We start from the raw sequence: 23,805 nt of genomic DNA on the forward strand, positions 1-23,805 counted from the left end.
GAGGACTAAAACACATATTATGAGTCAAATAAGGCTGAAATTACTGTGAGTGTTCCATTCTTATCCTTGTTTAGAAGAACGTTTTCTTTTCCCCGAAGCAAAACAGAACACAAACCAGGTCAACAATGTTAAGTACCAGCATCTCTGAAGCAACAGCAGCTTTGAAGTAACATCATAAGGATACCACAAAATGTCATCTTGACAGTATCTCATTTGTGCTATATGTGGATCACATAAACATTCTCCTCTCCTTCATTCATGTTTACTGTGAATAACATATTCTTTTCTTTCTCTTTGAAGAGCAAATAACATCATTGTTTTCTGCACCTCTTTAACGTCAAGTCACTTGATTGAGACCCTTCAGCAACTATGTTTACATCTACGCACACTCTGCATGAGCCACGTTTTACACTGATGAGATCTGTTCACCCTTCTTCAGTAATAATCATCATTTGACAAATGGCCAAAACTGCTCTCAGGTCAGTGGCAAAGGACAGCTCTCATAGATGGGGGCAAGAGCCGGTTGGTATGGTCTGCTGCCCGGTTACTCACTGGATGTGTGCATTAGATACTCTCACATTTTACATTATGGGACTGCATACATGGAAGAGACTACGGAGACTAACCACAGATAAGGATGAATAACTGGGTGAGTATAACAACTTGTGAAGGCAGGAAAGAAATACTTCCTGAGATTAAATATGTTGATTGTTTAAGGATACTTACGGAGGGTTTCTCAAAACACGGCGGCGATTAGCAGAATCCTGCTCTCGTGTTTTCACACTAATTAAAGATAAGATTAACATCAACTGTTTACACTCGTAAAGCTCAGAACAAAGCCGAACTTCCTCAGAATTTTAGTATACGGATCTCCACCCGTCATCTGTTTTTTATCATGCATAATTTCACATTTTAAGAAAATCTCATTTCTATGTGGATAATACTAGACAAAACCCAAACAATACAAATATATACCAAAGAATATCTGTTTATCATTGGGGTTTTCATGATCCATAAAAGATCCTTACCCATGCCTGCATGCCAAAGGTTACATATTTCACAACATGGAGACCCCCACCAGTGGGTTAAGAATGTCGACAGCATCCCCCCGCAGTCTTCTCCACCAGTCAAACTAAGTCTACTGTAAACCGATATGACCACACAAGTGGACCCCCAGCCCTGGTTAGGTAAATCACTGTCAAATACAACCGCTCTGATCAGTACCATATGGAAATATGACTAGATGTAATTTGCCAGGAATGTGACTACTGTGTATTTCAAATGTAATCGCGAAGTTTAATGATGCCCCCCCCCTTCACGGTTAGTCTCTGAGTTTTCAGAGACACCTTTCTGCCTAAAACTAGGAGGTCTGTTCCAAGTTATGTTCACTGTTCCAAAAAAAAAATCAGGACATCTCCGACAGCATACTGTGACTTTTGATGTACCGTGACTAACTATTCTTGAGTATAATGAACTCAACCGTGAAACAATCCACATTCAAATTCTAAGTCTGCCACCAGGACCTGACAATAAATACCACTGTCAGGAGCAGCCATTATTGAAATAACCTTCCCCTGCTCAGCTTTGGGGGTATTTGATGTGGATCAAAGAGGCAGTTAATAACCTATTAACATTATTGGAGGCTCCACAGATCTCCTTCCCTGCTCTCCTCATCTCTCCCTTTACTCTAGCAGATGCCCTACCTGATAAAACAGGTCTTAAATGGAAGCAGATAAGATCTTCTAACAGGTATGTAAGTGTGTGTGTGTGGGGGGGGGGTGATTTGGCTTAAAAAATTCAAAAGGTTTCATTTTTAATCTGTCACTCAGCCTTCTGCAGATGAGGAAACATATGACTCTATATGAAGATAAATGATAAACTGTGGAATTTGGTATGTAATATAGGTTTTATAAAAGGGATGGTGAGAGTCCACACACACACACACACACACACACACACACACACACAGCAGGTCTTTGGGGAGCGATAGTTAGTAGGACTTCTCATTCTTTCAGCTCCCATTCATAGAAAATGACCTTCTGTCCAAGACACTCTGAGCTAGAAAACATCTTAACACACTGCCTGTCATTTGACTTTGGGTTATATGGACTTTAAAAGCAATATGATTTGACTTGATCTGGTGTAAGGGGGAGCAACCAGGTAGAGTCAACTTTAACCATGTGCAGCCTATGTGTTTCTAGGTTACATGAAGCTATGTGAGAACATAAAACAACACCCAGTGGATTTTGTTTTGAGGCACATTTTCTGTCGTGAGGACTACAGTGTCCTATAATAGTTTTGACATATTTGAACTAATCCCAAGTCCTTCACTGGCTCAGGGTTTTCTATTGGTTCAAAAGGGGGCAAACATGTGTTTGTATGAGTCTGTTCAGTGTCACTCTATGAGTGAGTACATCACCAGCTGTCGCCAATATAACCACAACTCCACCCCAGTCCAATGGATAGACCAACTTTAGTCACATTCTCTTATCCATCTGGATGTCAGAGTGTGCCGGGTGGGGCCTGGGTCTGTTAAGTCACTTGGGGGGGCTGAAGACACTCACAGGTCCATCTGTGAGTCGAGCATCCAGAGAGCACCAGTGACAGTTTAATTGCCTTCAACTGAACAGCCCCGGTCTGGGAGAAAAGTCCTGACAAAAGAACGGGGCAAAAGATGGGGACACGTCCAAGAGATAAGACAATATAAGCCATATGCCTGATGAAGCAACCATTGTGAAGAGACAAATAAGGCTATGTGAACCAAATCTGTGAATCAGCCATGCTAAAAGAATAGCTCATTTCTTGTTTTAGCAATTGTTTCCTAGATCTAAAAAAATCCCCTTCTGTCCTATGAGGACATCCCTGTTGTTTATTTCATCATCAAAAAGCATCAATACAGAACAGATATGTAGAAATCAGGCCAAAGCAGTTTGTCTTAAATATCTCTCTGCCAAAGTCATTTTTATGCCGTTTCATCTGAAGGAGCAGTGTGTGTGTGTGTGTGTGTGTGTGTGTGTGTGTGTGTGTGTGTGTGTGTGTGTGTGTGTGTGTGTGTGTTAGGAGGGGTGGTGTAGGAAATGAAGGAAACTAGGGGACACCACCCAGACAAGCTCATTCTGAGTCAGGCAACCTCTCAACTCCCCCTCAGACCCTCTCCACCCCACCCCCCCCACTATGTGTGCCTGGGAACTAACCTCACTCCGCCCCACTGCCCGTCTCAATAAACAACAGTGGGGCACCTGAGGAACAGGCACTGTTTAATCCATCTATTCTTAGCCTGCCTACTGGCCCACCTCGTGTGCATTCCAAATAATTTCACTCTTAACACCACTGACACTACCTGGATTTAAGTAAGAGTTTAGCAAAGCTAGCTGCTTGAGTTCATAGTCTTTTCTGACAAGATTATCTGACAACATTAACCTTGCATTTACTTAAAAAAATAAGTAAGTGTTGGCTTGATTTACTTCATGGGGCTATTTTCCTATTCCATTGAATAATGCAAATATTCCAAAGATTCCATTTAGTGTACCTAACATCACTACAGTATCTTACCACATTACAGAGTTGTCATTTAAATTTAAGAGCACAATAAGATTTTACCATGTCTAACAGAAGCTCTTTACTAAATGGTTGGTATCATCAGACATCACGGCCAAGCGTTTACAATGATGTTCCCAGCAAGGAGGATAGTGGTTTCAGGCTACACCAAGTGAGTTGAACAGGCTCGTGTTTGTGCAGGCCCATGGATCTATCTGACAAATGCAAATTCATGGTCAGCCGAGAGGGTTACACTGTCGAATCTGCTCCTTGTACCATCGTTCGCTGCGCCGGCCTTACATCACTTGAGGATTGCAGAAGTGAAGTCACCACCTCGCAAACAACCAGCTCGACCAATACGCCACAACCCCAAAACAAACAGGGCGCTAATCTGCTTGAGTTACACGGCCTTGTCGTTTACTGGCTACTTCCCGACCCCCCTCGATCCAGCGACAGGTCCCCCTGCTCCCTGCCTGGGCCAGAGCAGGGCGAGCTGACAGAGCGAAGGGACCGTGAAGATGGCTGCTGCAATCCGTTACGTAACCGAGACCTTTTATGTAATGATCTTTTGTCAGACTTAGGCCTGCAGGACAAATTTTGTTTTTTTTCTAGGCAGTGTTTTTCGGCTCTCCGGACATCCCGACAGACTGGCTTCTTAGCTCTTCTGATGGTCTGAGTAATGCCCTCAGAGCCTGAAAGAATGTAGAGGCAGATGGCCTGGGTGCCACGCCAAATGCCACACAAAGCAGGCTCCAGTGGAGCATACCCTGGCTTCAGCTCCACCAGGCAAGGCAGAGTGAGGGCTGTCGCGCTGTGAGGCGACGCAAAAATAGGCCGCCACCCAGGGAAAGCGACGTTGCTCGACGTGGAGTACAGCTGAGCTCTGCCACCGTCTGATCTTTAACCTGCTAACGTCCCGACGCGGGGGCCTGGGAAAAGGGGACAGATTGCACAGGACCTCCTGGACAGGAAACCAGACCGGCAGACAATGGGGCACTTACGCAACAGAGAGTCAGAATTTAGCACTGTTTTGACTTGGGATGTTTGGGTTCTCCTGAGTCTGAGGCTGCCTTAGGTACTTCGATTTTTTTCTTCTCTAAAAGCCACTGTAAGCATGTGTTTTAAATTTAGAAGCACTAAAAACAGAGACAAGGGCAAAGTGATTGGCAGCATGGCAAACACAGCTGTTTGGCATCTTGCATTCCAAAAGTACAGAAGCTCAATGAAACAAAACAAGTGGTGGAAATCAAAGTAACCAAGCCTCTTATTAGCACAAATTCCAGAAATGCATGATTTAGTATAATTTCACCATTTGCATGCAGAGAGACATTCTTGTCCAATAGTATACAAACACACCAGCCAAAATAAGGGGAAACAACAGTTTAGGTCATGAGCCACTTATCAGTACTCAAATATAAAAGGCAATTTCACCATATTTCCATCATAAGGAAAGATCATATAACACATTTTACTTGAAAGGCACTTACCTGCCAAAATGGTCCCATAGCAAAAGGAGTTCTAAACAAGAAAGGCATTTTAATCTGAAAATGTTCCTGAAATCTTACTCTTAAGAAAATGTTTACCATACCTGAGCTAGAGCTTGAACCTATGACCTATGGGATACACCTTCTCAGAAGTCAGAGGGTATTTGGATGTTATGACTTGCGAAAGATTTCGGAATGCTGCTTTAAATGATTCAGAAAAAACAAAAATCTCTTTAATGAGGGTAAAGTCAGAGATTAGGATCTCAGAGAGCAGTGTTTGTCTTCTGCACTCTGTTTTTAAAATAAATATTACCAAGATCTTTGAATTCTCTAGTAAATTAAATAATTCATTCAGGTCAAGGGAGGGAGAGTCATACTCAATCATGTTTGGTTTGTTTGATACAATGAATACCAAATATCAAAAACAATATATTTAAAAGAAGCAGTACCCAGTGAAACTTTTCACTTAAAATGTAATGATTGTAATTCTAGGTTTTACTGCTATTCACTTACTGGATTTAGAACCAATTACATGTACACACTATTTACATACAGAACCCTCAATACACTGCACTAAATGAGCATAGCTAAGTGGAAAATGTCATTTAGCTACATAAAACCGTTGCCATTTACTGGAGAAAGGAGCTAAATGACATTATTTTAGAATATTCAGAATTTATAAACTCCTGAGCACTAAGGATAAGGTCGTTATATCACAAGTACTGAGCCCTAGTCTTCAAAGGCCAATTTTCTAGACTCATGATAAGCCTAAACCTAGACAAAACAAAATTGTGCATGTGTCTAAATGAAGCAGTGATTCTGTGTTGCTGTGCTTGGTGTGTGTTTGTGGGGGGGGGGGGGGGAATATAAATAAATAAATAAATAAATAAATAAATATATATATATATATATATATATATATATATATATATATTTATTTATTTATTCCCCCCCCATATATATATATGTGTGTGTGTGTGTGTGTGTGTGTGTGTGTGTGTGTGTGTGTGTGTGTTTATACTTGTGTAGAGTGAGATACTAACAGCTAGAAGCAACTTTTAGTATCTCTCCATGTTCAAAGGTTTGAACAGTGAGAGTCATCTTTACATTTGGACATAGCTGATAATGAGGTAACCTAAAAGCATTATGCAAATTAAAATAAGCTCATTTGAATATTGTGCTAGCTGCTTGCTATCCGTTTTAGAGTTTCTTTAACATTGATGAGTGCTTAAGGTGTCTTTTAACTAAATGTGCGATATCATGCTTGATTATGCTTGTGCTCTAGATATCTACTTCACCACTGAAAATATATTCAGAGACAGGCAGGAGATCTCCAAGAATTAAGATAATCCAGCAAAACAATGTCCTGCTCCCTCTCCCCCTCCCTTCCAGAGAGGAAGTGAGATCCTAATGTGCATGTGCAGATGAGAAGGATAATCCACTTACTAGCTTCCAGTCTAGTTCCACCACTGGCTCAGGCTTCACAGGTTTGCTTATTCCCTGCTTACATGACTTCATTTCTCTGGAGATATCATTTTTAAATTTGGGTGACACGTTTTTGAAGTGAAATTGGTCTTTTCAGCCAAATATTAACCAGGCGTTTTTAACAAAGCGTGTGCCAGCCCATGTGCCAGATGGTGCTGATTGAAATTTGTGCATCCAGCTGCAAAACAGCAGTTCTAGAACCTTTGACATGCTTTGACATGTCAAGGAACCTTTTTAGGTCAACTCCTCTCCAACCGTTGTCTGCCCTGAAGGCGTTTAGGGACTGTGTGCAGAACGAGAAGATTATGTAGGTCAAAAACAGATAAACACCCAAAGGTCAGTTGTGTGCCAACACAATAAATGGCGGTCTCCTGCGTGTTTTAACACATACTTGATCAGTTTGAATAGCGAAAAGGAACTTCTGCATTTATTTGGACCTCAGGGAATGGCTGACACCTGCTTAAAATGGAATAGAAAGCAAAAAAAAGTCGTGTGTATGTAAAATGGCATCTAATGACGTGCATTGGTTCATATAATCAAATATACATTTATATGGAGACTGCTGCAGTATATATGTCACAGCAGCACAGAACATGTTCAAATGTTTTGGATTGTACTTTCAAATTATGGCCAACGTGACCAGTGCTAATTGTTGCACATAAAAAAAATTTCTCTCTTGAGGGCTTAACTCACTGGCCACGCGGTGAGTCACACATACAGGCATGAGATGACCTTTACAAACTCAAGCTCCGTACTGTCCAGGGGCAGTTCTAGGCAGTGGCTGAGGTGTCCCTATGACAACAAGCTGGACCTCCCCCGTGGCTCCCTAAATGAGGCATGAGTCAACTCTGAAGTAATTATTACACAAAGCCTTGTCACTTTTACCAACACATGGTGACAAAGTGGCAAAGTAAAAACACATTCTCAGATGTGCTAAAAAATAAGCCGACCAATCAGAGCACTGATGCCATGACCGTCCAATCAAAGGGACATCAGGGCAGCAGAACAGCCCCGCTTGCCTCAGACGTGACATGAAGATTCCACAGTGTTAAAAATAACGCCATTTTTCTTTGCCCCAAAAAAGTACTTAAAATGTATGCAGTTTCATTTTAAGAGTTATGTAAGCTAGCATAAATAGATAAAGAAATACAATTTTTTTAAAAATATTTAAGATGTGTAATAAACACTGGCTTATTGATTAATTCATTAATTAATTGCCTTAATTGGAGAACAATAAGGTAGAAAGATGTAAATGAACAGGCCCCTATAACAGAACCAACTGCTCCAGCCTGACCCCCAGTTAAAATAATCTAGAACCACCACTGAGACTATCAGTTACATTTGGGTTTACAAAACCTAAACAAATATGATGACTATTGTCTCAATGTTATAATCATTTTCTGCCACACGCCAACACGTCCACAAAACTCCCACACCCATGCACATAATGTAGGTCAACTACAACTAATTGTACAAATGTGTGATATTTTCTGTTTTACTGCTTCAGCAGCTGTAAGAGGTGTATGCGCTGCAGGTCCCATCCTCACAAGCAACACATGCAAAAGCAGCATGGAAACAAAAGCATACAAACAAACAACACCAACAACAAAACAACACCGACATGGGCCTGTATGTCCTTTCGCTGGAAAACCACAACCTTAGGGCAAGATGATTAGATATGTACATGTTCCCTCACGGACATTTATTTAAAGGTGGATAATCATGGTTTTTGTACAAGCTGTTTTGTCCTATTTTCTTTTGGAAGACTAAGCAGGGACAGAATGGACAAATTAGCTTTATTTGGCTCCCTACATACACTACAAGTATTGCATTTTATGTAGTGGTGGCTATCTATGTTGTCCCTGTCAAATAAATAAATACGAAAAATAATAAAATGGTTCTTGAGGAGCAAAAAGTGTTTATGAGTTGTGTTGCTTGTTCGTATATCCAGTCAATGAGAAGTTAAACTTACAAAAGTCAGTTTGATGTAAGAGTCTCTTACGAGAGACTTAACAATATATTAACTTACCAATATATGAACAAGACTTCCTAAGATGAAAACGATAGGTACCGAGAGTCATCTGACTGGCGCATTTAACTAAAGTCTAAAATGTTACATTTTTTATATGATCTGGGTAGCCTGTAACTCTGAAATGCCCAATGAAGTCAAACACTGTCAAACTGCCAAACACCGAAAGCAATGACATCCCTCTGGCTTCCTCTAATCACATTTCTCATCCATGGTTTCACCTATTAACATGCTAAGTGAGTTAAATAACAGTTCAGACCTGCTGCACATTTAGATAACTGTCGCAAGATAACATATTTAAGGTGAATATAGGTCACACAAGCACAATATACCGTATCACCCAAATAAAAGAATTTAAAAAATTGACTCAGTCGTTCGGGATTTGCATTAGCCTCAATACTGCAGGCTTTTATTTAATCAGTGAGGTATGGAAATCGCAGGAGTTGCTTTCATTTCAAGGTTCTACATGACCAAGATGACAGGACAGACATCACCTGCTCGTGGGTTTATGTCATATTAGTATAACTGGAATCACCATGTCTACAGCGCAACACAGGAACATGATGGTCCCCCAAGCATCGGTTTCACAGGCTTAGATGAAGATGAAATCTCTACAGCGCGAGATGAGGACTTGCAGCATGACGTCATGGTCGATTAAAAACCAAGACATTAATGCTCTGTGGCAAGATTAGAATCAGACCCTACCAGACCCTTTGAACAACAAAAACAAAACTGTGTTTGAAGTCTCCCTGTGATGTTGAATGATTCAGGTATGAAGATTTCAAGTGTAGAAAGTGCTGACAGATTCCAAAACACAGACTTCATAACTGGTCACAGGCTTTGTAGCATAGATACAGGCCACGTAGCCTGTTCACAGTATACATAGCCTATTCATAAGATTCATAGCCTAGTCACAGGGTACATAGCCTAGTAAAGAGCAAAGACTTTAGAACTGACTGCATTTTGAGCGATAGTTTCAAATAGTTACCGCATCTGCTGTCTCAGCTTGGCAACTTCCTCTTGTGTAACGTGTGCTTGTTTACAGAAAGCATTCTGAAATGGAGCTTGTGAAATAGGCTGTCAAGGACTCCAGGTCTTCTAAGGGCAGTGCAGAAACGCAAGGGAGGTTTCTGAATGTCACTCAACCTAGACACATGAGAAAGGCAGTTGCATAATCCAATATTTATCACCACCTAGATAACACAGTTATTTATGTAATCAGCACTGACCACAGTTCATATCTGTGTGACATCTGAGCATGTCCATGTGTCCACATAATGAAATTTGGATTGAAACTGCTAAATTAATCAGAAAATTATCAAAGGTGTTTGGGATGACAAGGTCAACTGTCGTTGGGGAGCAACATTCCAAAATCTATGCTAACCAAGACAAACACACTCCTGAAAATGAGCAAGTACTAGGTTTGTATTAAAAAATAACACTTTCCATTTACAGAAATAACCAAGTATATTTAAAGAAATAAGCACTGCACACCAAAAAACATACCACCAAACATAATGATTTGTCCTTCAGTCTGCAGACAGACAGAGGATGCACAGCAAATCATGCTTCAGAAATGCACACAACCAAAAAGCATGTTAACAAAACAACCCCAGACTCACCATTGACCTAACTGTCTTTAGCACACCTTATAAAGATAGATAGATAGATAGATAGATAGATAGATAGATAGATAGATAGATAGATAGATAGATAGATAGATAGATAGATAGATAGATAGATAGATAGATAGATAGATAGATAGATAGATAGATAGATAGATAGATAGATAGATAGATAGATAGATAGATAGATAGATAGATAGATAGATAGATAAGAGTCCGCCCATCTATCACTAATATAATTTGGATTTAGCTGCCCATTTTTCCCTCTTACGCACTGTATAGCAATTAGCCTACAACCGTGCCAGGGTTGATTCCTCATGATGTAGACATGGCTTCATTATTCACGAGTCAGGCCGGAGGGAGTTAGGAGCGGGGATGTTCACCTCGGCACGCTCGTTAAAGACGCGCGCGTTCACAAGGGTGGACGGTAATAGGATGTGAGCCTCCCTTTCTCCTCTCTTGCGACTATGACAGCGGTGAAGGCGTCGCGGTTTCCCCAGCGAGACCTTTGAGAAAACGAATTTTGAGAGGACGAGTCAAAAAGGACACCTCTATTCACCGGTGCCGAGCAGAGCACTGCACGTACACTGTACGTTTCTACGATTAACTGAAATGAATGAACAATAGTTCTTCCCGCGGAAAGGTTCCAGTAAGATACAAACGAGATTTAAATGTTCACTGCTCATCCCTAGACACGCTACATTTTTAAAGGTTTGCGGACACAAAACCTCCTCTTCTATGGAGCCCAGTATTTCCCAGCGTGGCACAAGAGAGAATGTGGAATAGGTTTTAAAACCTTATTTATGCTGCCTCATTTATGCAAGACTGACAACACGTAAAGTGTAATGACGGACCCAGACTCCAGGTCAACTGCGGACACACTTGTCCACCCTCCTCCGTGTCTATTAGTCATAAAGCTGACAGCTCAGTCCGTCTCTGCACCTGTCCCGTCCCACACACTCGCACACCCAAGGGGACAATTACTGCTCTGGGAAGAAGCGACTGCTTGCTGGCTCTTTCTTTACATTTACATTTATGGCATTTAGCTGACGCTTTTACCGAATAAAAAAGCTAACGCTAAAAAGCTAAAGCTAACGTTTTTTTTATTCAAAGCGACTTACATTTTTGACTGAGTGCAACTTGAGGCTTAAGGGAGTTGCTCAGGAGCCCAACAGTAGAAACCTGGCAGTGGTGAGTCTTGAACCAGCAACCATCCGATTTTAAGTCCGACGGCGTGCTTTGCACACACAGACACACGCCCATTCTGATTTAAGTGCTCACACGTTTTTCTTTCTTTCTTTGACTCGGTCACAACAGCAAACACGCACACCCACACCCACTGAAAAAAAAACCAAAAAAAAAAAACATGAACCACCTTCACGGATGACCCGTAATCCTGCCATTGTACACGGAGCTGTGACATGTATAGGGTTACTGGTGCATGTGGAGGCGCCTTCAGCCTTGATCTCCTTGCCTTCCCGCGTTATTTGAAGTCAAACCGAGGCTAATGTAACTGAAATTGACACCATTTACGAGCCGCTCATAATTCTGTCACATGTCCCTTTCAGTCAGCAAAGAATATCTTGTCAGGGCATTTTATACTGAAATTTGAAAAGAGAAGTAGGCTACAGTAACTGTGTGAAACCTTGATGGAGCAAAAAGAGGAGCAACGTGTGTGTCATTGTCCTCCCCCCTCAGTAATTGCTTCTCACACTACAATGTGATGGGTTGGGTGATGTGAGCGGGTTTGTTCTCCTTTTTGGCATTTTGGGCACATGATGTATCTCTTCAGGTGGGAAAAAAACAGAATATATATATATAATTATTTTTTTAACGGCATGTATGGCCTGTGTGAATTGATTCATGAGGGCTACATTAACCTCTTAAATTCCAAGCCTTATTCCTTGCTATAAACCTTTCAAATGACTTTCTGAGAGGTTAGTTCACAGTAATTACTAAATAATAAGCCTTAATCTTAATAACTACATAAGGAGCCTGGAATTTAAAAGGTTAAGACTTCAAGTGTCAAACCATACAGCAAACATGAAGATAAATGGTTGTTTTATCTTCACTGGTTTACAAATTGAAGGAAAAACACCTCTCACTCAGTCACCAAACTATTAACATGCACTCAGCTGTTATGACTCAATACAACTGAAAAGGGTTGAACTTGTAGCATAAAGAAATGCAACACATAGATTATATTTCCTGTATGCTCCCCTTAATTCATCAAAAAGATGAACAAAAATGAGACAGAATTACTGACTGATTTGAACATGCTGAGTAATATCCTCTTATTCTGATGACAGTAGAGGGAATTCATTCAATAAGTAGTCAGCACTTGTCAATTAATTCTAAAAGCAATATCAATGACATATGATGTCACAATGTCACATGATGTCACAGCCCTTCAGCATAAGGTTTATAGCAAATATCTTATGCATAACTAAACATCATTTAACCCTTATGTCAAAGTTAAAGAGGCTGTGGGTTCACGCCATTATAAAAGTGTCAACCAAGCATCTGTCTCGGTATAGCAGAGTCAAACAGGCTTTGACATCTTTGAAAGATTTGTAAACATTAGGCGAGCAGCATCAGGGCATTCATGCAAATTCCAAATTTGCATTATGCAGTTGAATTTAATAAATGACTTAACAAATTTAATCTCATTTACTGAAACATTTCTTAGCGCGCCAGGGGCTGGCGCGCACCATGAATAAAACATGACTCAAACTCTTTTACCAAAGAAGAGAGAGAATGAAATTAAAGGTATGAAAAGAAACCTTTTATGGCTCCTTGAGGCTAAACATAGCTTTCTTTTGTCTGGAACCAAACTCAGCCTGCTTAATTGGCTGAGCCTGCGCCTCATATGTTCTGCTGTAATAGACAGTACCTGAAGGAAGCGCAAAGTACATTATCCAGCTCTGAACCCAGCAGACATGTGTTTTATGCATCGTGCCTCACTAGAGGATTTCCCTGCAGAGTTAAAAGTTCGGTCTGATTGCTCGCCAACATTTCAAGAACGCGGAAGAGGCATGCGAGTGTCCTTCGCCTCCACAGCACAAACACAAGAGGGTTACTCAACTTGTTTTTTTACTTGTTTTGCTTTGTTTCAAAGTGCCATTTTCAACTTTAGGCGTGATCACAACCAAAGAAAACAGAAGGGAGGAGTAAGAGTTCGCAGTCCCAGTCCCGGCCGGTCGAAGGGCACTGTCTGACGTGATGGATGGAAGACCTCTATGAAATGAAATCCCGGTTCACACCGTGAAGCTGGATGAAGGTGGAGGTTTCTGATTTGACAGGTTTGTCCAATGTCTGCGTTCATTTGAATAGGGTTGCAGGTGACAGACGATGCTGCTTCCTTGCCTGAAGACTTTGTGTCCCAAGACAACCTCTCCTTACCGGACTATGGTGTTACCCGTAACAACACTGGAGGTGCAGAGCGGTGCTGTTTAGGCCCCCAACATTTGACTGCACAACACAACAATTACAATAAAGGAATACATACACCAAAGAGACTTTAAGTGACCCCTTTGAAGCAAGATATCATCTAGTCTATGATATTATTCCATTAAAGGTAATTCATAGTAATGACATGAGGCCACTTCCTTGAATTCTATGAGAGCTACTCTTCGGAAGGCCATAATATTCACCAAACTTTTTTTTATTCCCTTCATATTTTGTTTCTTATATAATAAAATAATTCATTTTCTTGATTGAAACACGATCGGCTTTCAACATAGCGCACTGAGTATGCCTCGAGAACAGTTGTTATTGTAAAAAAATCCTTCTATGGGAAATTCAGTAGGCTTGAAATAATCTATGAAGTTAACATGGGTTGAGCTTAGCTTCCTACGGTGCTGGGGCAGAAAAGTGAAGTTTACACACAAAAAAACTGTGGGACGCGCGGCCTCCTGGGCCGGCTTCAGGAAGGCTCCTGTGTTGTGAGTCCAGGAAAGGTTACCTGCTGCCTTGGAAGGTTGCGCTGCTGCAGGTCTCCACTTCTGGGTGGCGTCTGACCCTCCTTGACTTTCCTGGAGTCAAAAGCAAACACTTTATGTTTTGCTAGCGTTCGAGGAGAACGCTCTGCTGCCTCCCTTTTTGGACAAGGTCTTTGTAGCTTTTGTAGCTTTTTATACACATTGTACTGCTCAGCACTGTTGCATTAAGAAATAAATTATGCACCATGCAGCCATGCTCCAGAGGACTTGATTACAACTTTCCAAGAAGTTCTGCTCATGTTCTGCTCAAAGACCTTCAGCATGAACACCCTCTGCTCACCCGGAGGCCGCTCCCCGGTCCAAGGCCCAAGTCCGGCGTCGGTGCTGATGTCGGACATCACGCCTCCATTGTCGCTGCTGACAGCTCACGCGTCGGGAGTCCACGTCCTGACATGACTTTCCTGCCTGCCACGGACATGGAAATTTAAAATCGCTTGGGCGGCACATCCTTGTCATGTCAGGGATTTTGGTGTGCTGCTCTTTTGGCGAGAGGCTGATTACTCCAAAGGTACCGTGTGTTCCTCCATTTCCCCTGCTTTTATAAAAGGGGTGATTCTGCTGATAAACTAAGCAGAGAGCCACCAGAACACAACCCTTCCACGCAGGAACGTCCTTAGCTCAGTCAGTTCTGTAAGTTCTGTAAGCGATGAGTAACTCAGGTTCAGTTTTCTGCCAGTTGCCATTTGTGCCTGGTAATCCTTGACAGTACCTACCGTTAACCACCTTGTCATTAGTAATTGAATATGCACAGGACGTGTAACACAGATAAGGGTTGACTAGCAATGTAGTAATAAATCACGAGAATTGATGATAATAAAAAATTGCTGGCAACAAATTTCTTTATTGACTGAGATAAATGAAGGAAGACATTTTAAAATGGCCAAGGCTGGACATGTAGAAAAGGAGCATGACAGAAATCTTTTTCCCATTTAATCCATTTTTATATGTAAATGACAAAATGGACAACCCAGCATGTGACCCAGGCCATGCAATTCTAAAATAACAAAAAGAGGAAACAAAACCAAAAAAAAAAAAATAGAGATATTGAAATCTAGTATGCATAATTTCAGACAGACAGGTCCAACGGAATAAACAAAAACTGAGATAGATACAAATAATCAGCAGATGTAATGTAGCATTCTTGATTTGATCTAGATTCCAAGCATTGACATATTTATTATCCTCCAGAATAAATCAGCCTTTGAGCTGGTAGCAAGCCACGTCCAACTTTGTAGTGCTGAGTGATGCTGAGGTGTCTGGGTGCTGTCCGGTTAACACCAGCACGAGGGCACTTATCTGGATATCTAGATCGGAAGTAACACTGTGCCCAGGAATATAATGACAGGATCTAATGACAAAGTATTATTGGATATATTGCTTGCCAAAAGGTATTAACATGCGCATAAGCTCACAGTGTAGAAATGTGCTCACACATGCTTGGCATTTAATGTGCAAATCAGGCATAAAATCAAGTTTTGCAATTTCTGGGAGGAGATGAATAGCCTGTGAATGATTTTGAATTGATTAGAGGTAAAGTTGAGGCGGATGCAGACCAGCATATCATCCCATATGTCCCCTGGGATAATTACAATAAAATCTATTTCCTCGCCAATTCTTCTGGAGTTAGTGTTCAGTGGGTTTCCTCATTTCAGTTAAAAAATACCAAGTGTTTAGTATTAAAGTCAGCTGTTTTTATAAAATAATCCATATTGAGGCATAAGATAATAGAATGAACATAACCACTGGTTGGTAGAATTGGTAGATGGGTAGAGATGGTGAGGGAATTCAAGAAGTCAAGTTAAAGTCAAAGTAAAAAAATTTTATATAGCACTTTTTACGATAGCCATTGTCACAAAGCAGCTTTACAAATGTCCGAGTCCAAGCACCCAGTGAGCAAGCCAAGGGCGAGAGTGGCAAGGAAGAACTCCCTAGAGCATGAGGAAGAAACCTTGAGAGGAACCAAGACTCAAAAAGGGACCCCATCCTCCTCTGGCCAGAGGTGAAGGTTACCACATATCGAAGCAAAGGACTTAATGTGGCTCTGAATTTCAAAGAAGCATTATTTTTTCTAGGCCCAAATTGTTACAAAATAGCAAAATACACAATATACTATGTATTGAAACTAAACTTTCCCTAGAGTTCTTGACAGGGAACATATGAAGGTAACAGCAATATGATTTAATATCTAATCACACACAGACTGTCATTAGTAAACCATTCTTTAATACATTTTAGATGGGCTGTCAAGATATAGAACCACATATTAGTGGTGCAGAGTTAAGTTAATTTTTTTCTTATACCCCTGCAAAGACAAAAATCTCGGATAGTTGAGATTTATGAGCCTTTTGTTTTAAAACATCCTTATAGTGATCAGTTGCAGAATAGTCATTTTCACCATACTTAATCTACCCATCAAGAAAAAAACACAAGACACATTCAGTACTGAAGATTGTATAAGTAATGGGAGAGGGGGGTGTTATTTACAAAAAAGTCACCCAATGTGGTGATGCTATAGCATAAGTTATAGCAAGAAGAAGGGGAGTAGGTCAGTCTGATCAGTATGGGGGGGTATCATTGTGGAGTTAGAAAAGTGGATCCTGACAACATCTTCAAAAAGCTTAAAAACAGCTTTCCTTTTGGTTTGGGTGGAGAAGGATCGTGGCGTCTACTAACAGCAGAGCAATAAACCCCTAAGAACCGAGATCCTTAGGATTGTTCTTGGCTTCTCCAAAATCCGGTGTTACATTAGATGATTTAAGTGGAAGCGGAAGTGTCTTTCACCGTGGATGTCTTCAAATGTGTAGGAGGACTTTGCACTTAAGAATTACTGAGATATAGTAATATGGTATGATATGGTAAGAAAAACTGAGACCATGGTGTGTTTTACCTGTCCACCCGAAGAGAGAGTAGCTCGTATGATGAAGTAAATGGCAAAGTAATCTCTACTCCTCAGTCACTGGGAACTGTAGGAGTGACTGCTGAAAACCAGAGGCATTAGAACATTATGGCTTTAAAACTTTAACTTGATTTGTTGGGGTTTTTTTCTGGAGAAAGTCAAGGGTCTTTCCCTGATGTTTCACGGTAATGATGAAAAACTGAAAAGTTTGATTTACATACATGTAGCAAGGACCAAGGACAGCAACCACACCTAACCTCAAACCAGATAAAAAACATGCACTCTGACCACCAGACCAGAGAGCCCACTCTCTAACCAAGCAACCAGAATGCACATTTACCTTCCTGAGTGATGGTCTCTATCGCAGTACCCTCTCTGGCGGAGGGGGGCGGCCTCCGTCACGGTATGCATTTCGTATTTTCCCAGTTATAACCATGCGTTTGTGTAAACATGAGTCTGGAGCTCAACTGCACTGGATAGTAGTAAATGCTGAAGATAAATGTTTCTTTAAATAGCTTGAACAGACTTAATAGATTATCATAATCATTAGTTACTGCACTAGGAATGGTATTTTAAAATGCTGAGTCCACACAATATTCCTTTTGTAAGTTATATATATATATATATATATATATATATATATATATATATATAATTAGCAAATATCTAGAACTGAATTTTTTGAGACTATACCTTACTTTAATTACCAATGACATTAGCTAATCTTCTTAAAAGCTTATTTAGATAATGTTCTAATGCCAGGTCTGTGAGTCCTTAAGCCAATTTCATTTCCTTTTGGATTACTCGATTAAATTTGGGGGAGGGGGCGGTGGAGAGGTTGGGGAGAATGCAAATAAGAGTATTAACAAAAGTAATTTACAACCCTTGCAGAAGGCAGAAAGCCAAGATGTGTCAGACAAAATTCACACTTCACACATTTAGTAAGGTGTCTCCTGGATACTCACTCCCCCAAAATTTCAAAAATGTTAAATCTACTAACCATTCTTCTTCACGAGATAATGAGATAGAGAGAGAAAGAATGGGAATTTCATGGGGGAAGGGAATGGAGTCTGCAAATGTTCAGGGGTACACCGTATAAGAGAGCTTCTCCGCTAATAAAGCATCGTTCAGGCAGCTGTGTCTGAACATATAGTCATTTAGAAGCATTGAAGCAACTGTCCACTTGTGCTAAATTAAAGACTTCAGATTTGAGCACATTTACATAATATTCTGCGCTAAAGGAGCATTTGAGTGAACAGAGAATCAAAACAAATTTAAGAACTTCAGGATAAAAGAATCTTCACCATTTGTTTACAGCCTAACATGAATATACCAATCAATAAGGCTATTGAGAGCATGACCCCCCCCCCCCCCCCCCCCCCCCCCCCCCCGACCTACCATTCTAGGCCACTGAAGATAAAAACAGTTTATTGCTGGGGTTTAAGACAAGGCTGTCTTCAGCAACCTTCTGTCTCCATGGACGTTCATGGACATCCGCACTGCCCGGAGCTGAGCCAGGGATTCGTCACAGCAGCCTTTTGCTGGGAAACGAACCTGCTCGGAAAAAGATCAGCTGCTCCTTTATGAGTGTTTATGAGTACCAACAGCTTGCGTGAACACTCCTATAACAAACCCAGCCTCTCCCCTTCCCCCACTGACAGAGCAGTGGGAATTTAGAGCTCACCCAAGAGCCGTCCTTCTGCCTTTGATCTTAAAGTTTGTTTATTTCTTTTTTTAAAGTAATGTTGTCTTGACATGATTTGGTATGTGATACACTCTGGGTGCCAGGAATATTAATCATTTAGAGGCACATAAACTCAACTGTCAGACGGTGAGGTAAATCAGGAATACCGTATTCTATTATGGCCTAACTTTAAAGTCAAACCCCAAAATGCATATCATGCAAAAATAAATGCAAGAAAAGCAAAAGTGTTTCTAAAAGTAGCAAAAAAGCACTCTATGCAAGTAGCAGGTAAATGTGGATGTGGTACCTAGTACTTTACATTTAAAGAGTACTTCCAACAAAAATTTATTATTTTTATGTTTATCAGTTCAGTGCCAATAAATTTATATAAAAAGCTAGTAGGAGCACTAGGAATAAACCTGTGGCATTAACCTAAACTCAGATACCCAAAATGCATAGTAAATTCAGGCAATGATAAGACGGCTGCGCAGGATACACACAGGTATAGTCGATCATAGCTGTTTGAATGATTGCAGGAACAGATGAATTTTGGTTCAGAACTTTAACCTCTGCCACTATGGTGTGATGCTCAGAATGTTTGGATTCTTAAAAAGCGAGCTAAGGTTAAAGGGGCATGAGTTCACTTACGTTTCACAGAAATCACCATCAGTGGCTCACATGACACAACAATAGAGAAACTTACAAGCATCTGTTTGGAGCATCTGCTTGACAGAAGGCAAAGAGGGTTCTAGTAGTGCCCTTATTTAAAACACACACACATACACACACACACACACGCACATACGCACGCACACGCACATGCACACGCACAGACCCACACACACACAAATACACACACACACACTTCCTGAATTCTATCCCCTTAGATAGATATCTCAAATCTATCATACATATAGCTGGTGTTATGAATTAATCAATTTCTTTTATTTGTTACACAAATGTTCATGCTTACATGTTTGTCTGTTCTTGCTTTCTCCCTTATGTATGATGCATAATTACAAATAAAGCCTTAAAAGACCTAAAGACCTGTGGGGGGGGGGGGGGGGGGTGTAAATGGGCAAAAAAAAAACCTGTGGAAAGACTTGGCACTTCTGGTGCCAAGGAAACAGCTAGGAAAAATGAATCATCTTGTACTGACAATGGCATGCACAGAGAATAATTAGGTGGCTCCATCATCCAAGAGAACTCATGCCCACACACATATTACATAATGTGCACATGAGAGGTCTTAAGGGAGGGTACGAATTCTACTCTTCACTATTGATCTTCCACAGACAGAAAACAAGCAAAGTTTCCAGTAGTAAACTCAGCATCCCTGAGAGTAGTGACAACGGAGGAACACCCTACCTTCCCACAATGCATTAGGAAACCCCCCCCCCCCCAAAAAAAAACAAAAAAACAAAAACGTTTAATGCTGTTCTTCCACTGAATTTGCCTTTAACTGACATCAGCAGGCCAGGGCCCATGCTTTTATACAGAATGTTTTTGAACAGAAATGTTTTAATTAAAAAAATTATTATGTTTTTTTCCTGCCCCCCAAAATTGTCTAAAATTTCTCTCATAATCTGGGCATAAAGAGCAACAAATTTAGCCTTGTATGTTGGCATTATCTGTACATCCAAAAACGTCTTTCCATGGAGATTTATGTCTCGCCATCCTCCTACATGCGGATTACATAACTCACATGCTCCAATAGGGAGGCTCGGCACAAGGCCCTGAGCAGACACTGAATGCAGTACTACCACCAACTAACTGATCTCAGGACAGGACTCCTGACTGCAGGCGTCCAGTGGTACTCTCCTGCAGCTACCATGGTAATCCCAGCCCCTAAAAAGCTACAGCATGTTGGATCGAGGAACGGTTTATTGCATAGCACCTCCTTTAATTGAGATCCCTGGTTTTAGAGAGATAGAACAAAAAGACAGTCAGGTGGTGCAGAGCTGTTTTTCTATGTGACTCTTATGCAAAGACTCTGGCAGGGTACTGTATTTTGCAGGCATCACCAGAATGAAAAAGAAAACATCACATTCTTTTGGCATGTTTCTTTTCTCCAGTGTGGGAGGAATGACATAACAAAGACATAACACACACACACACACGCACACACACACACACACACACACACACACACACACACACGTGCACACACACACACACACACACACACACACACACACACACACACACACACACACACACACACACACACACACATACACACACAGATTTATTATCTACTATTCAGTTTCTTCAGACCGTTCATCTATCAACCTACCTCTTATGTCATGTATCACAGTGTTATGTGATTTAAGTGTTACAGATTTATTGATTTTGTGGTTTAAGTGTTATTAATCAAGTCTGTCCTTAAACCTCTCTGTTTTGGATAAAGTGTTTACTGTATATACATGAAACCTAGTGCATAAGCACTGTTATTATGTCCAGTCTTTTACCAGGCCTTGGAGTTTCAAAAGCAGAAGTCAGCTCTGTCCTATGGTACCTTTATTCATGAGTGGTACTTTAGGGCCCCTTAGAGGGTGGCTTCTATTTCTAAGTGCAGGAAGTGCATACTGGCATTAAAGTGTTCTCGTTGCCATGGCAATCTAGTCAGTTACATGACATCAAATGAACAAGCCTGATGGATACTGACTGGTGACCTAGAAAATCCAGCACTGTAAGGGAAACTCTCAAGAGGAAATCAAACATACAAGAGTAGATGTCCAGAATCAATATAAACTTCATCCAGAAGTCAAAACAAATGGAGATTTACCACTGACTACTTGTGTTTTTGGTATATACGTATATACAAATCTACCATCTCCATTGTGGTTTACTTTAGGAAGCTTTGACTGTAAAATATAGCAAAATCAGACAGGCATTTCAAGTGTAATTTCTCAGCGCTCAGACAGAAGAACACAGCTCTATAATACCATTCTCAATTCTGTGTCATTAATATGTATCCCCAAAGAGTAATTAATGCCCCGTGTGCTTTTTTCAAGTCATCCACCTTGTCATGAGGATAAGGCCAGCGGGATTGATAAGGTTTGTTTTTAATTGGCAGCCTACAATGGATAAGGAGGCTTTCCCTCACCAACCAATCAGATAACGCTGATTAAAATTCCACTACTCTGGTCCTCCAGCCTGCTCTTCTCTCTGGTTGCCACGGGATACCGTTCGTCACTAATAACCACAGGCAGCTGGTCAATCAACAGTCAAATAATAATGATACACTAATGCCAGACAAATTGTGTATCATGGCTGATGAATTTATTGCAGCCGTTATGGTTCAGTCCATTCTTTTCAGAAAGACAAATCATTTCAGGGATTCAGATGGGGGAAAAAGAGCTGTCAGTACCAATCACAGGCCTGAATAGCGAAATATTCCACAGAGACAGGAAAGTCTGTTCACAGTCGCAGGAGGTCTTTTATTAGCTGTTTGTTGACATTAGATGCTGAACTTCGTAAGATGCTTGACAGAATAAACCCCATAACCACTTACGCCTGGCCCCCACCCAACAAATTCTGGAAATTGTGTCCCATTGTGTTGACAACCCCATGTTTCAATGGGTATTTAAATTCTTTGTGTATTCAATGACATAATATGAGGCATTTCACTCATCACCCATGCCTTGAAACCATTTCAAATTGTGCATTGTGATTTAAAACAACAAAACGCGTTACTCTCTGCTGTGACGGTAGTTGTGTGCATAGTGCCGTGGTGTGGCACATTAAAATAGCTAAGAGGATCAACTTTTTTCTCTTTTTTTTTGCTAGATAAGCTGCTTATATACCTAAGAAAACATGTACGGGCCATAACACGGAGGGTGAATGAGAGACTCGGCCACCGCGAGTTTGCCAAGAACGATTGCGAGGGGGGGGGAATCAATTTGGCTTTTGCTGTTATTAATCATTAATCCTTAAAGGTCATTTCATTGGAGGTAAGACCACGGCACTGAGCTCAATGGTCCACCTTCCTCTGGTGCACAGTCCCACTGAGAGGGCTATTGTTCGATATGCATACGTTAGCATAATCTCAGGCACGACTCCACCTGTGCTACAAGGCGCGTCTCGCAGCATGCCTGATCCTCTCTACTTTCCTCAGGCAGAGGGGGTTGCCATGCCAGGCTTCTCTACAATGGAAGAGACCCCTGCGGGTCGACATCCTCCTAGCACAAAGGGCTCAGAGGCAGCGTGGCTGTCAGACTTCAACAAGCACCTTTTAGACCGATCCTGTGCCCTGTCTTGTTGGTGGCTTGAGTTGCTAAAATGAGTGAAATTTAGTGGGGCTGAAAAAAAAAGTAATAAAACAGAAAATGAATAAAACAAAAAATGAAAATGAATATCCAAATCAGGCAGTGCTGAGAAGCAGGCAGTGAGACCACAAGGTTTTAACTTTCACTTTCGCTAGTCTGGTATTGTAACACTACAAATGGGAGACAGATGCTCGCAGATACAATCCAATAACGAGGTTTCATTTGCGACAGGATAATCCAGAGCCGTGGTGAGAAAACAGGGGCAGGTCAACAACCAGAGAGAGCACAAACAAGACACAACGGTCAGGCTGAGGCGTAAACAAGTAAAGAGTCCAAAACTCACTAAATCCAGAAACAGTCCAAGATGGCTAACAGATCACGGGGGGCTGAAGCGGAGATGACAATCAATGAACAAAACAGGACCGTGGCCAGGAAACCAGGCAGAGACAATGCTCAGTACACACGAGATAGGCATGTCAATACTTCATGGCAGACAGATTAGTGCAAATAGATAGATGATAAGAGGAGACAGGTGAAAATGATCGATAACCAGCAGAGGCAGAAAGGATGAGAGTGAGGTGATCGGGGGATGAGCTGGAGTGACAGATGGACCGTTGGAGGGTGCATGCTGGGAAACGGGGTCCAGACCAGGGAGGGTGATGGGTGCATCACCCCCGTTTATCGGAAGGAAAAAAAAAATAGAAAGACTTGTTTTACACCAGAAACCAAGCCAACCTGCAGAGAGCTCACAACACACGGCAGCCTCCAAGGAGGGTGGTATCACAGGCTGTGA

The 23,805-nt window shown here is 41.2% G+C and overlaps 1 long non-coding RNA gene across 2 annotated transcripts; it reads right to left on the reverse strand.

The window, feature by feature from the left end:
* Positions 1–8,947: 8,947 nt before the first annotated feature.
* Positions 8,948–11,613, reverse strand: LOC113589867. Of its 2 annotated transcripts, none has more exons than XR_003412039.2 (3): positions 11,282–11,613; positions 10,544–10,666; positions 8,948–9,681 (listed from the first exon to the last, which is right to left on the reverse strand). It is a non-coding gene; the product is annotated as an uncharacterized LOC113589867 (long non-coding RNA). The 2 variants fall into 2 exon arrangements; XR_003412042.2 differs by having other exon boundaries at positions 10,436–10,666.
* Positions 11,614–23,805: the final 12,192 nt, after the last annotated feature.

Source organism: Electrophorus electricus, chromosome 9 (genome assembly GCF_013358815.1).
Source record: "Electrophorus electricus isolate fEleEle1 chromosome 9, fEleEle1.pri, whole genome shotgun sequence".
Taxonomy (NCBI): Eukaryota; Metazoa; Chordata; class Actinopteri; order Gymnotiformes; family Gymnotidae; genus Electrophorus; species Electrophorus electricus.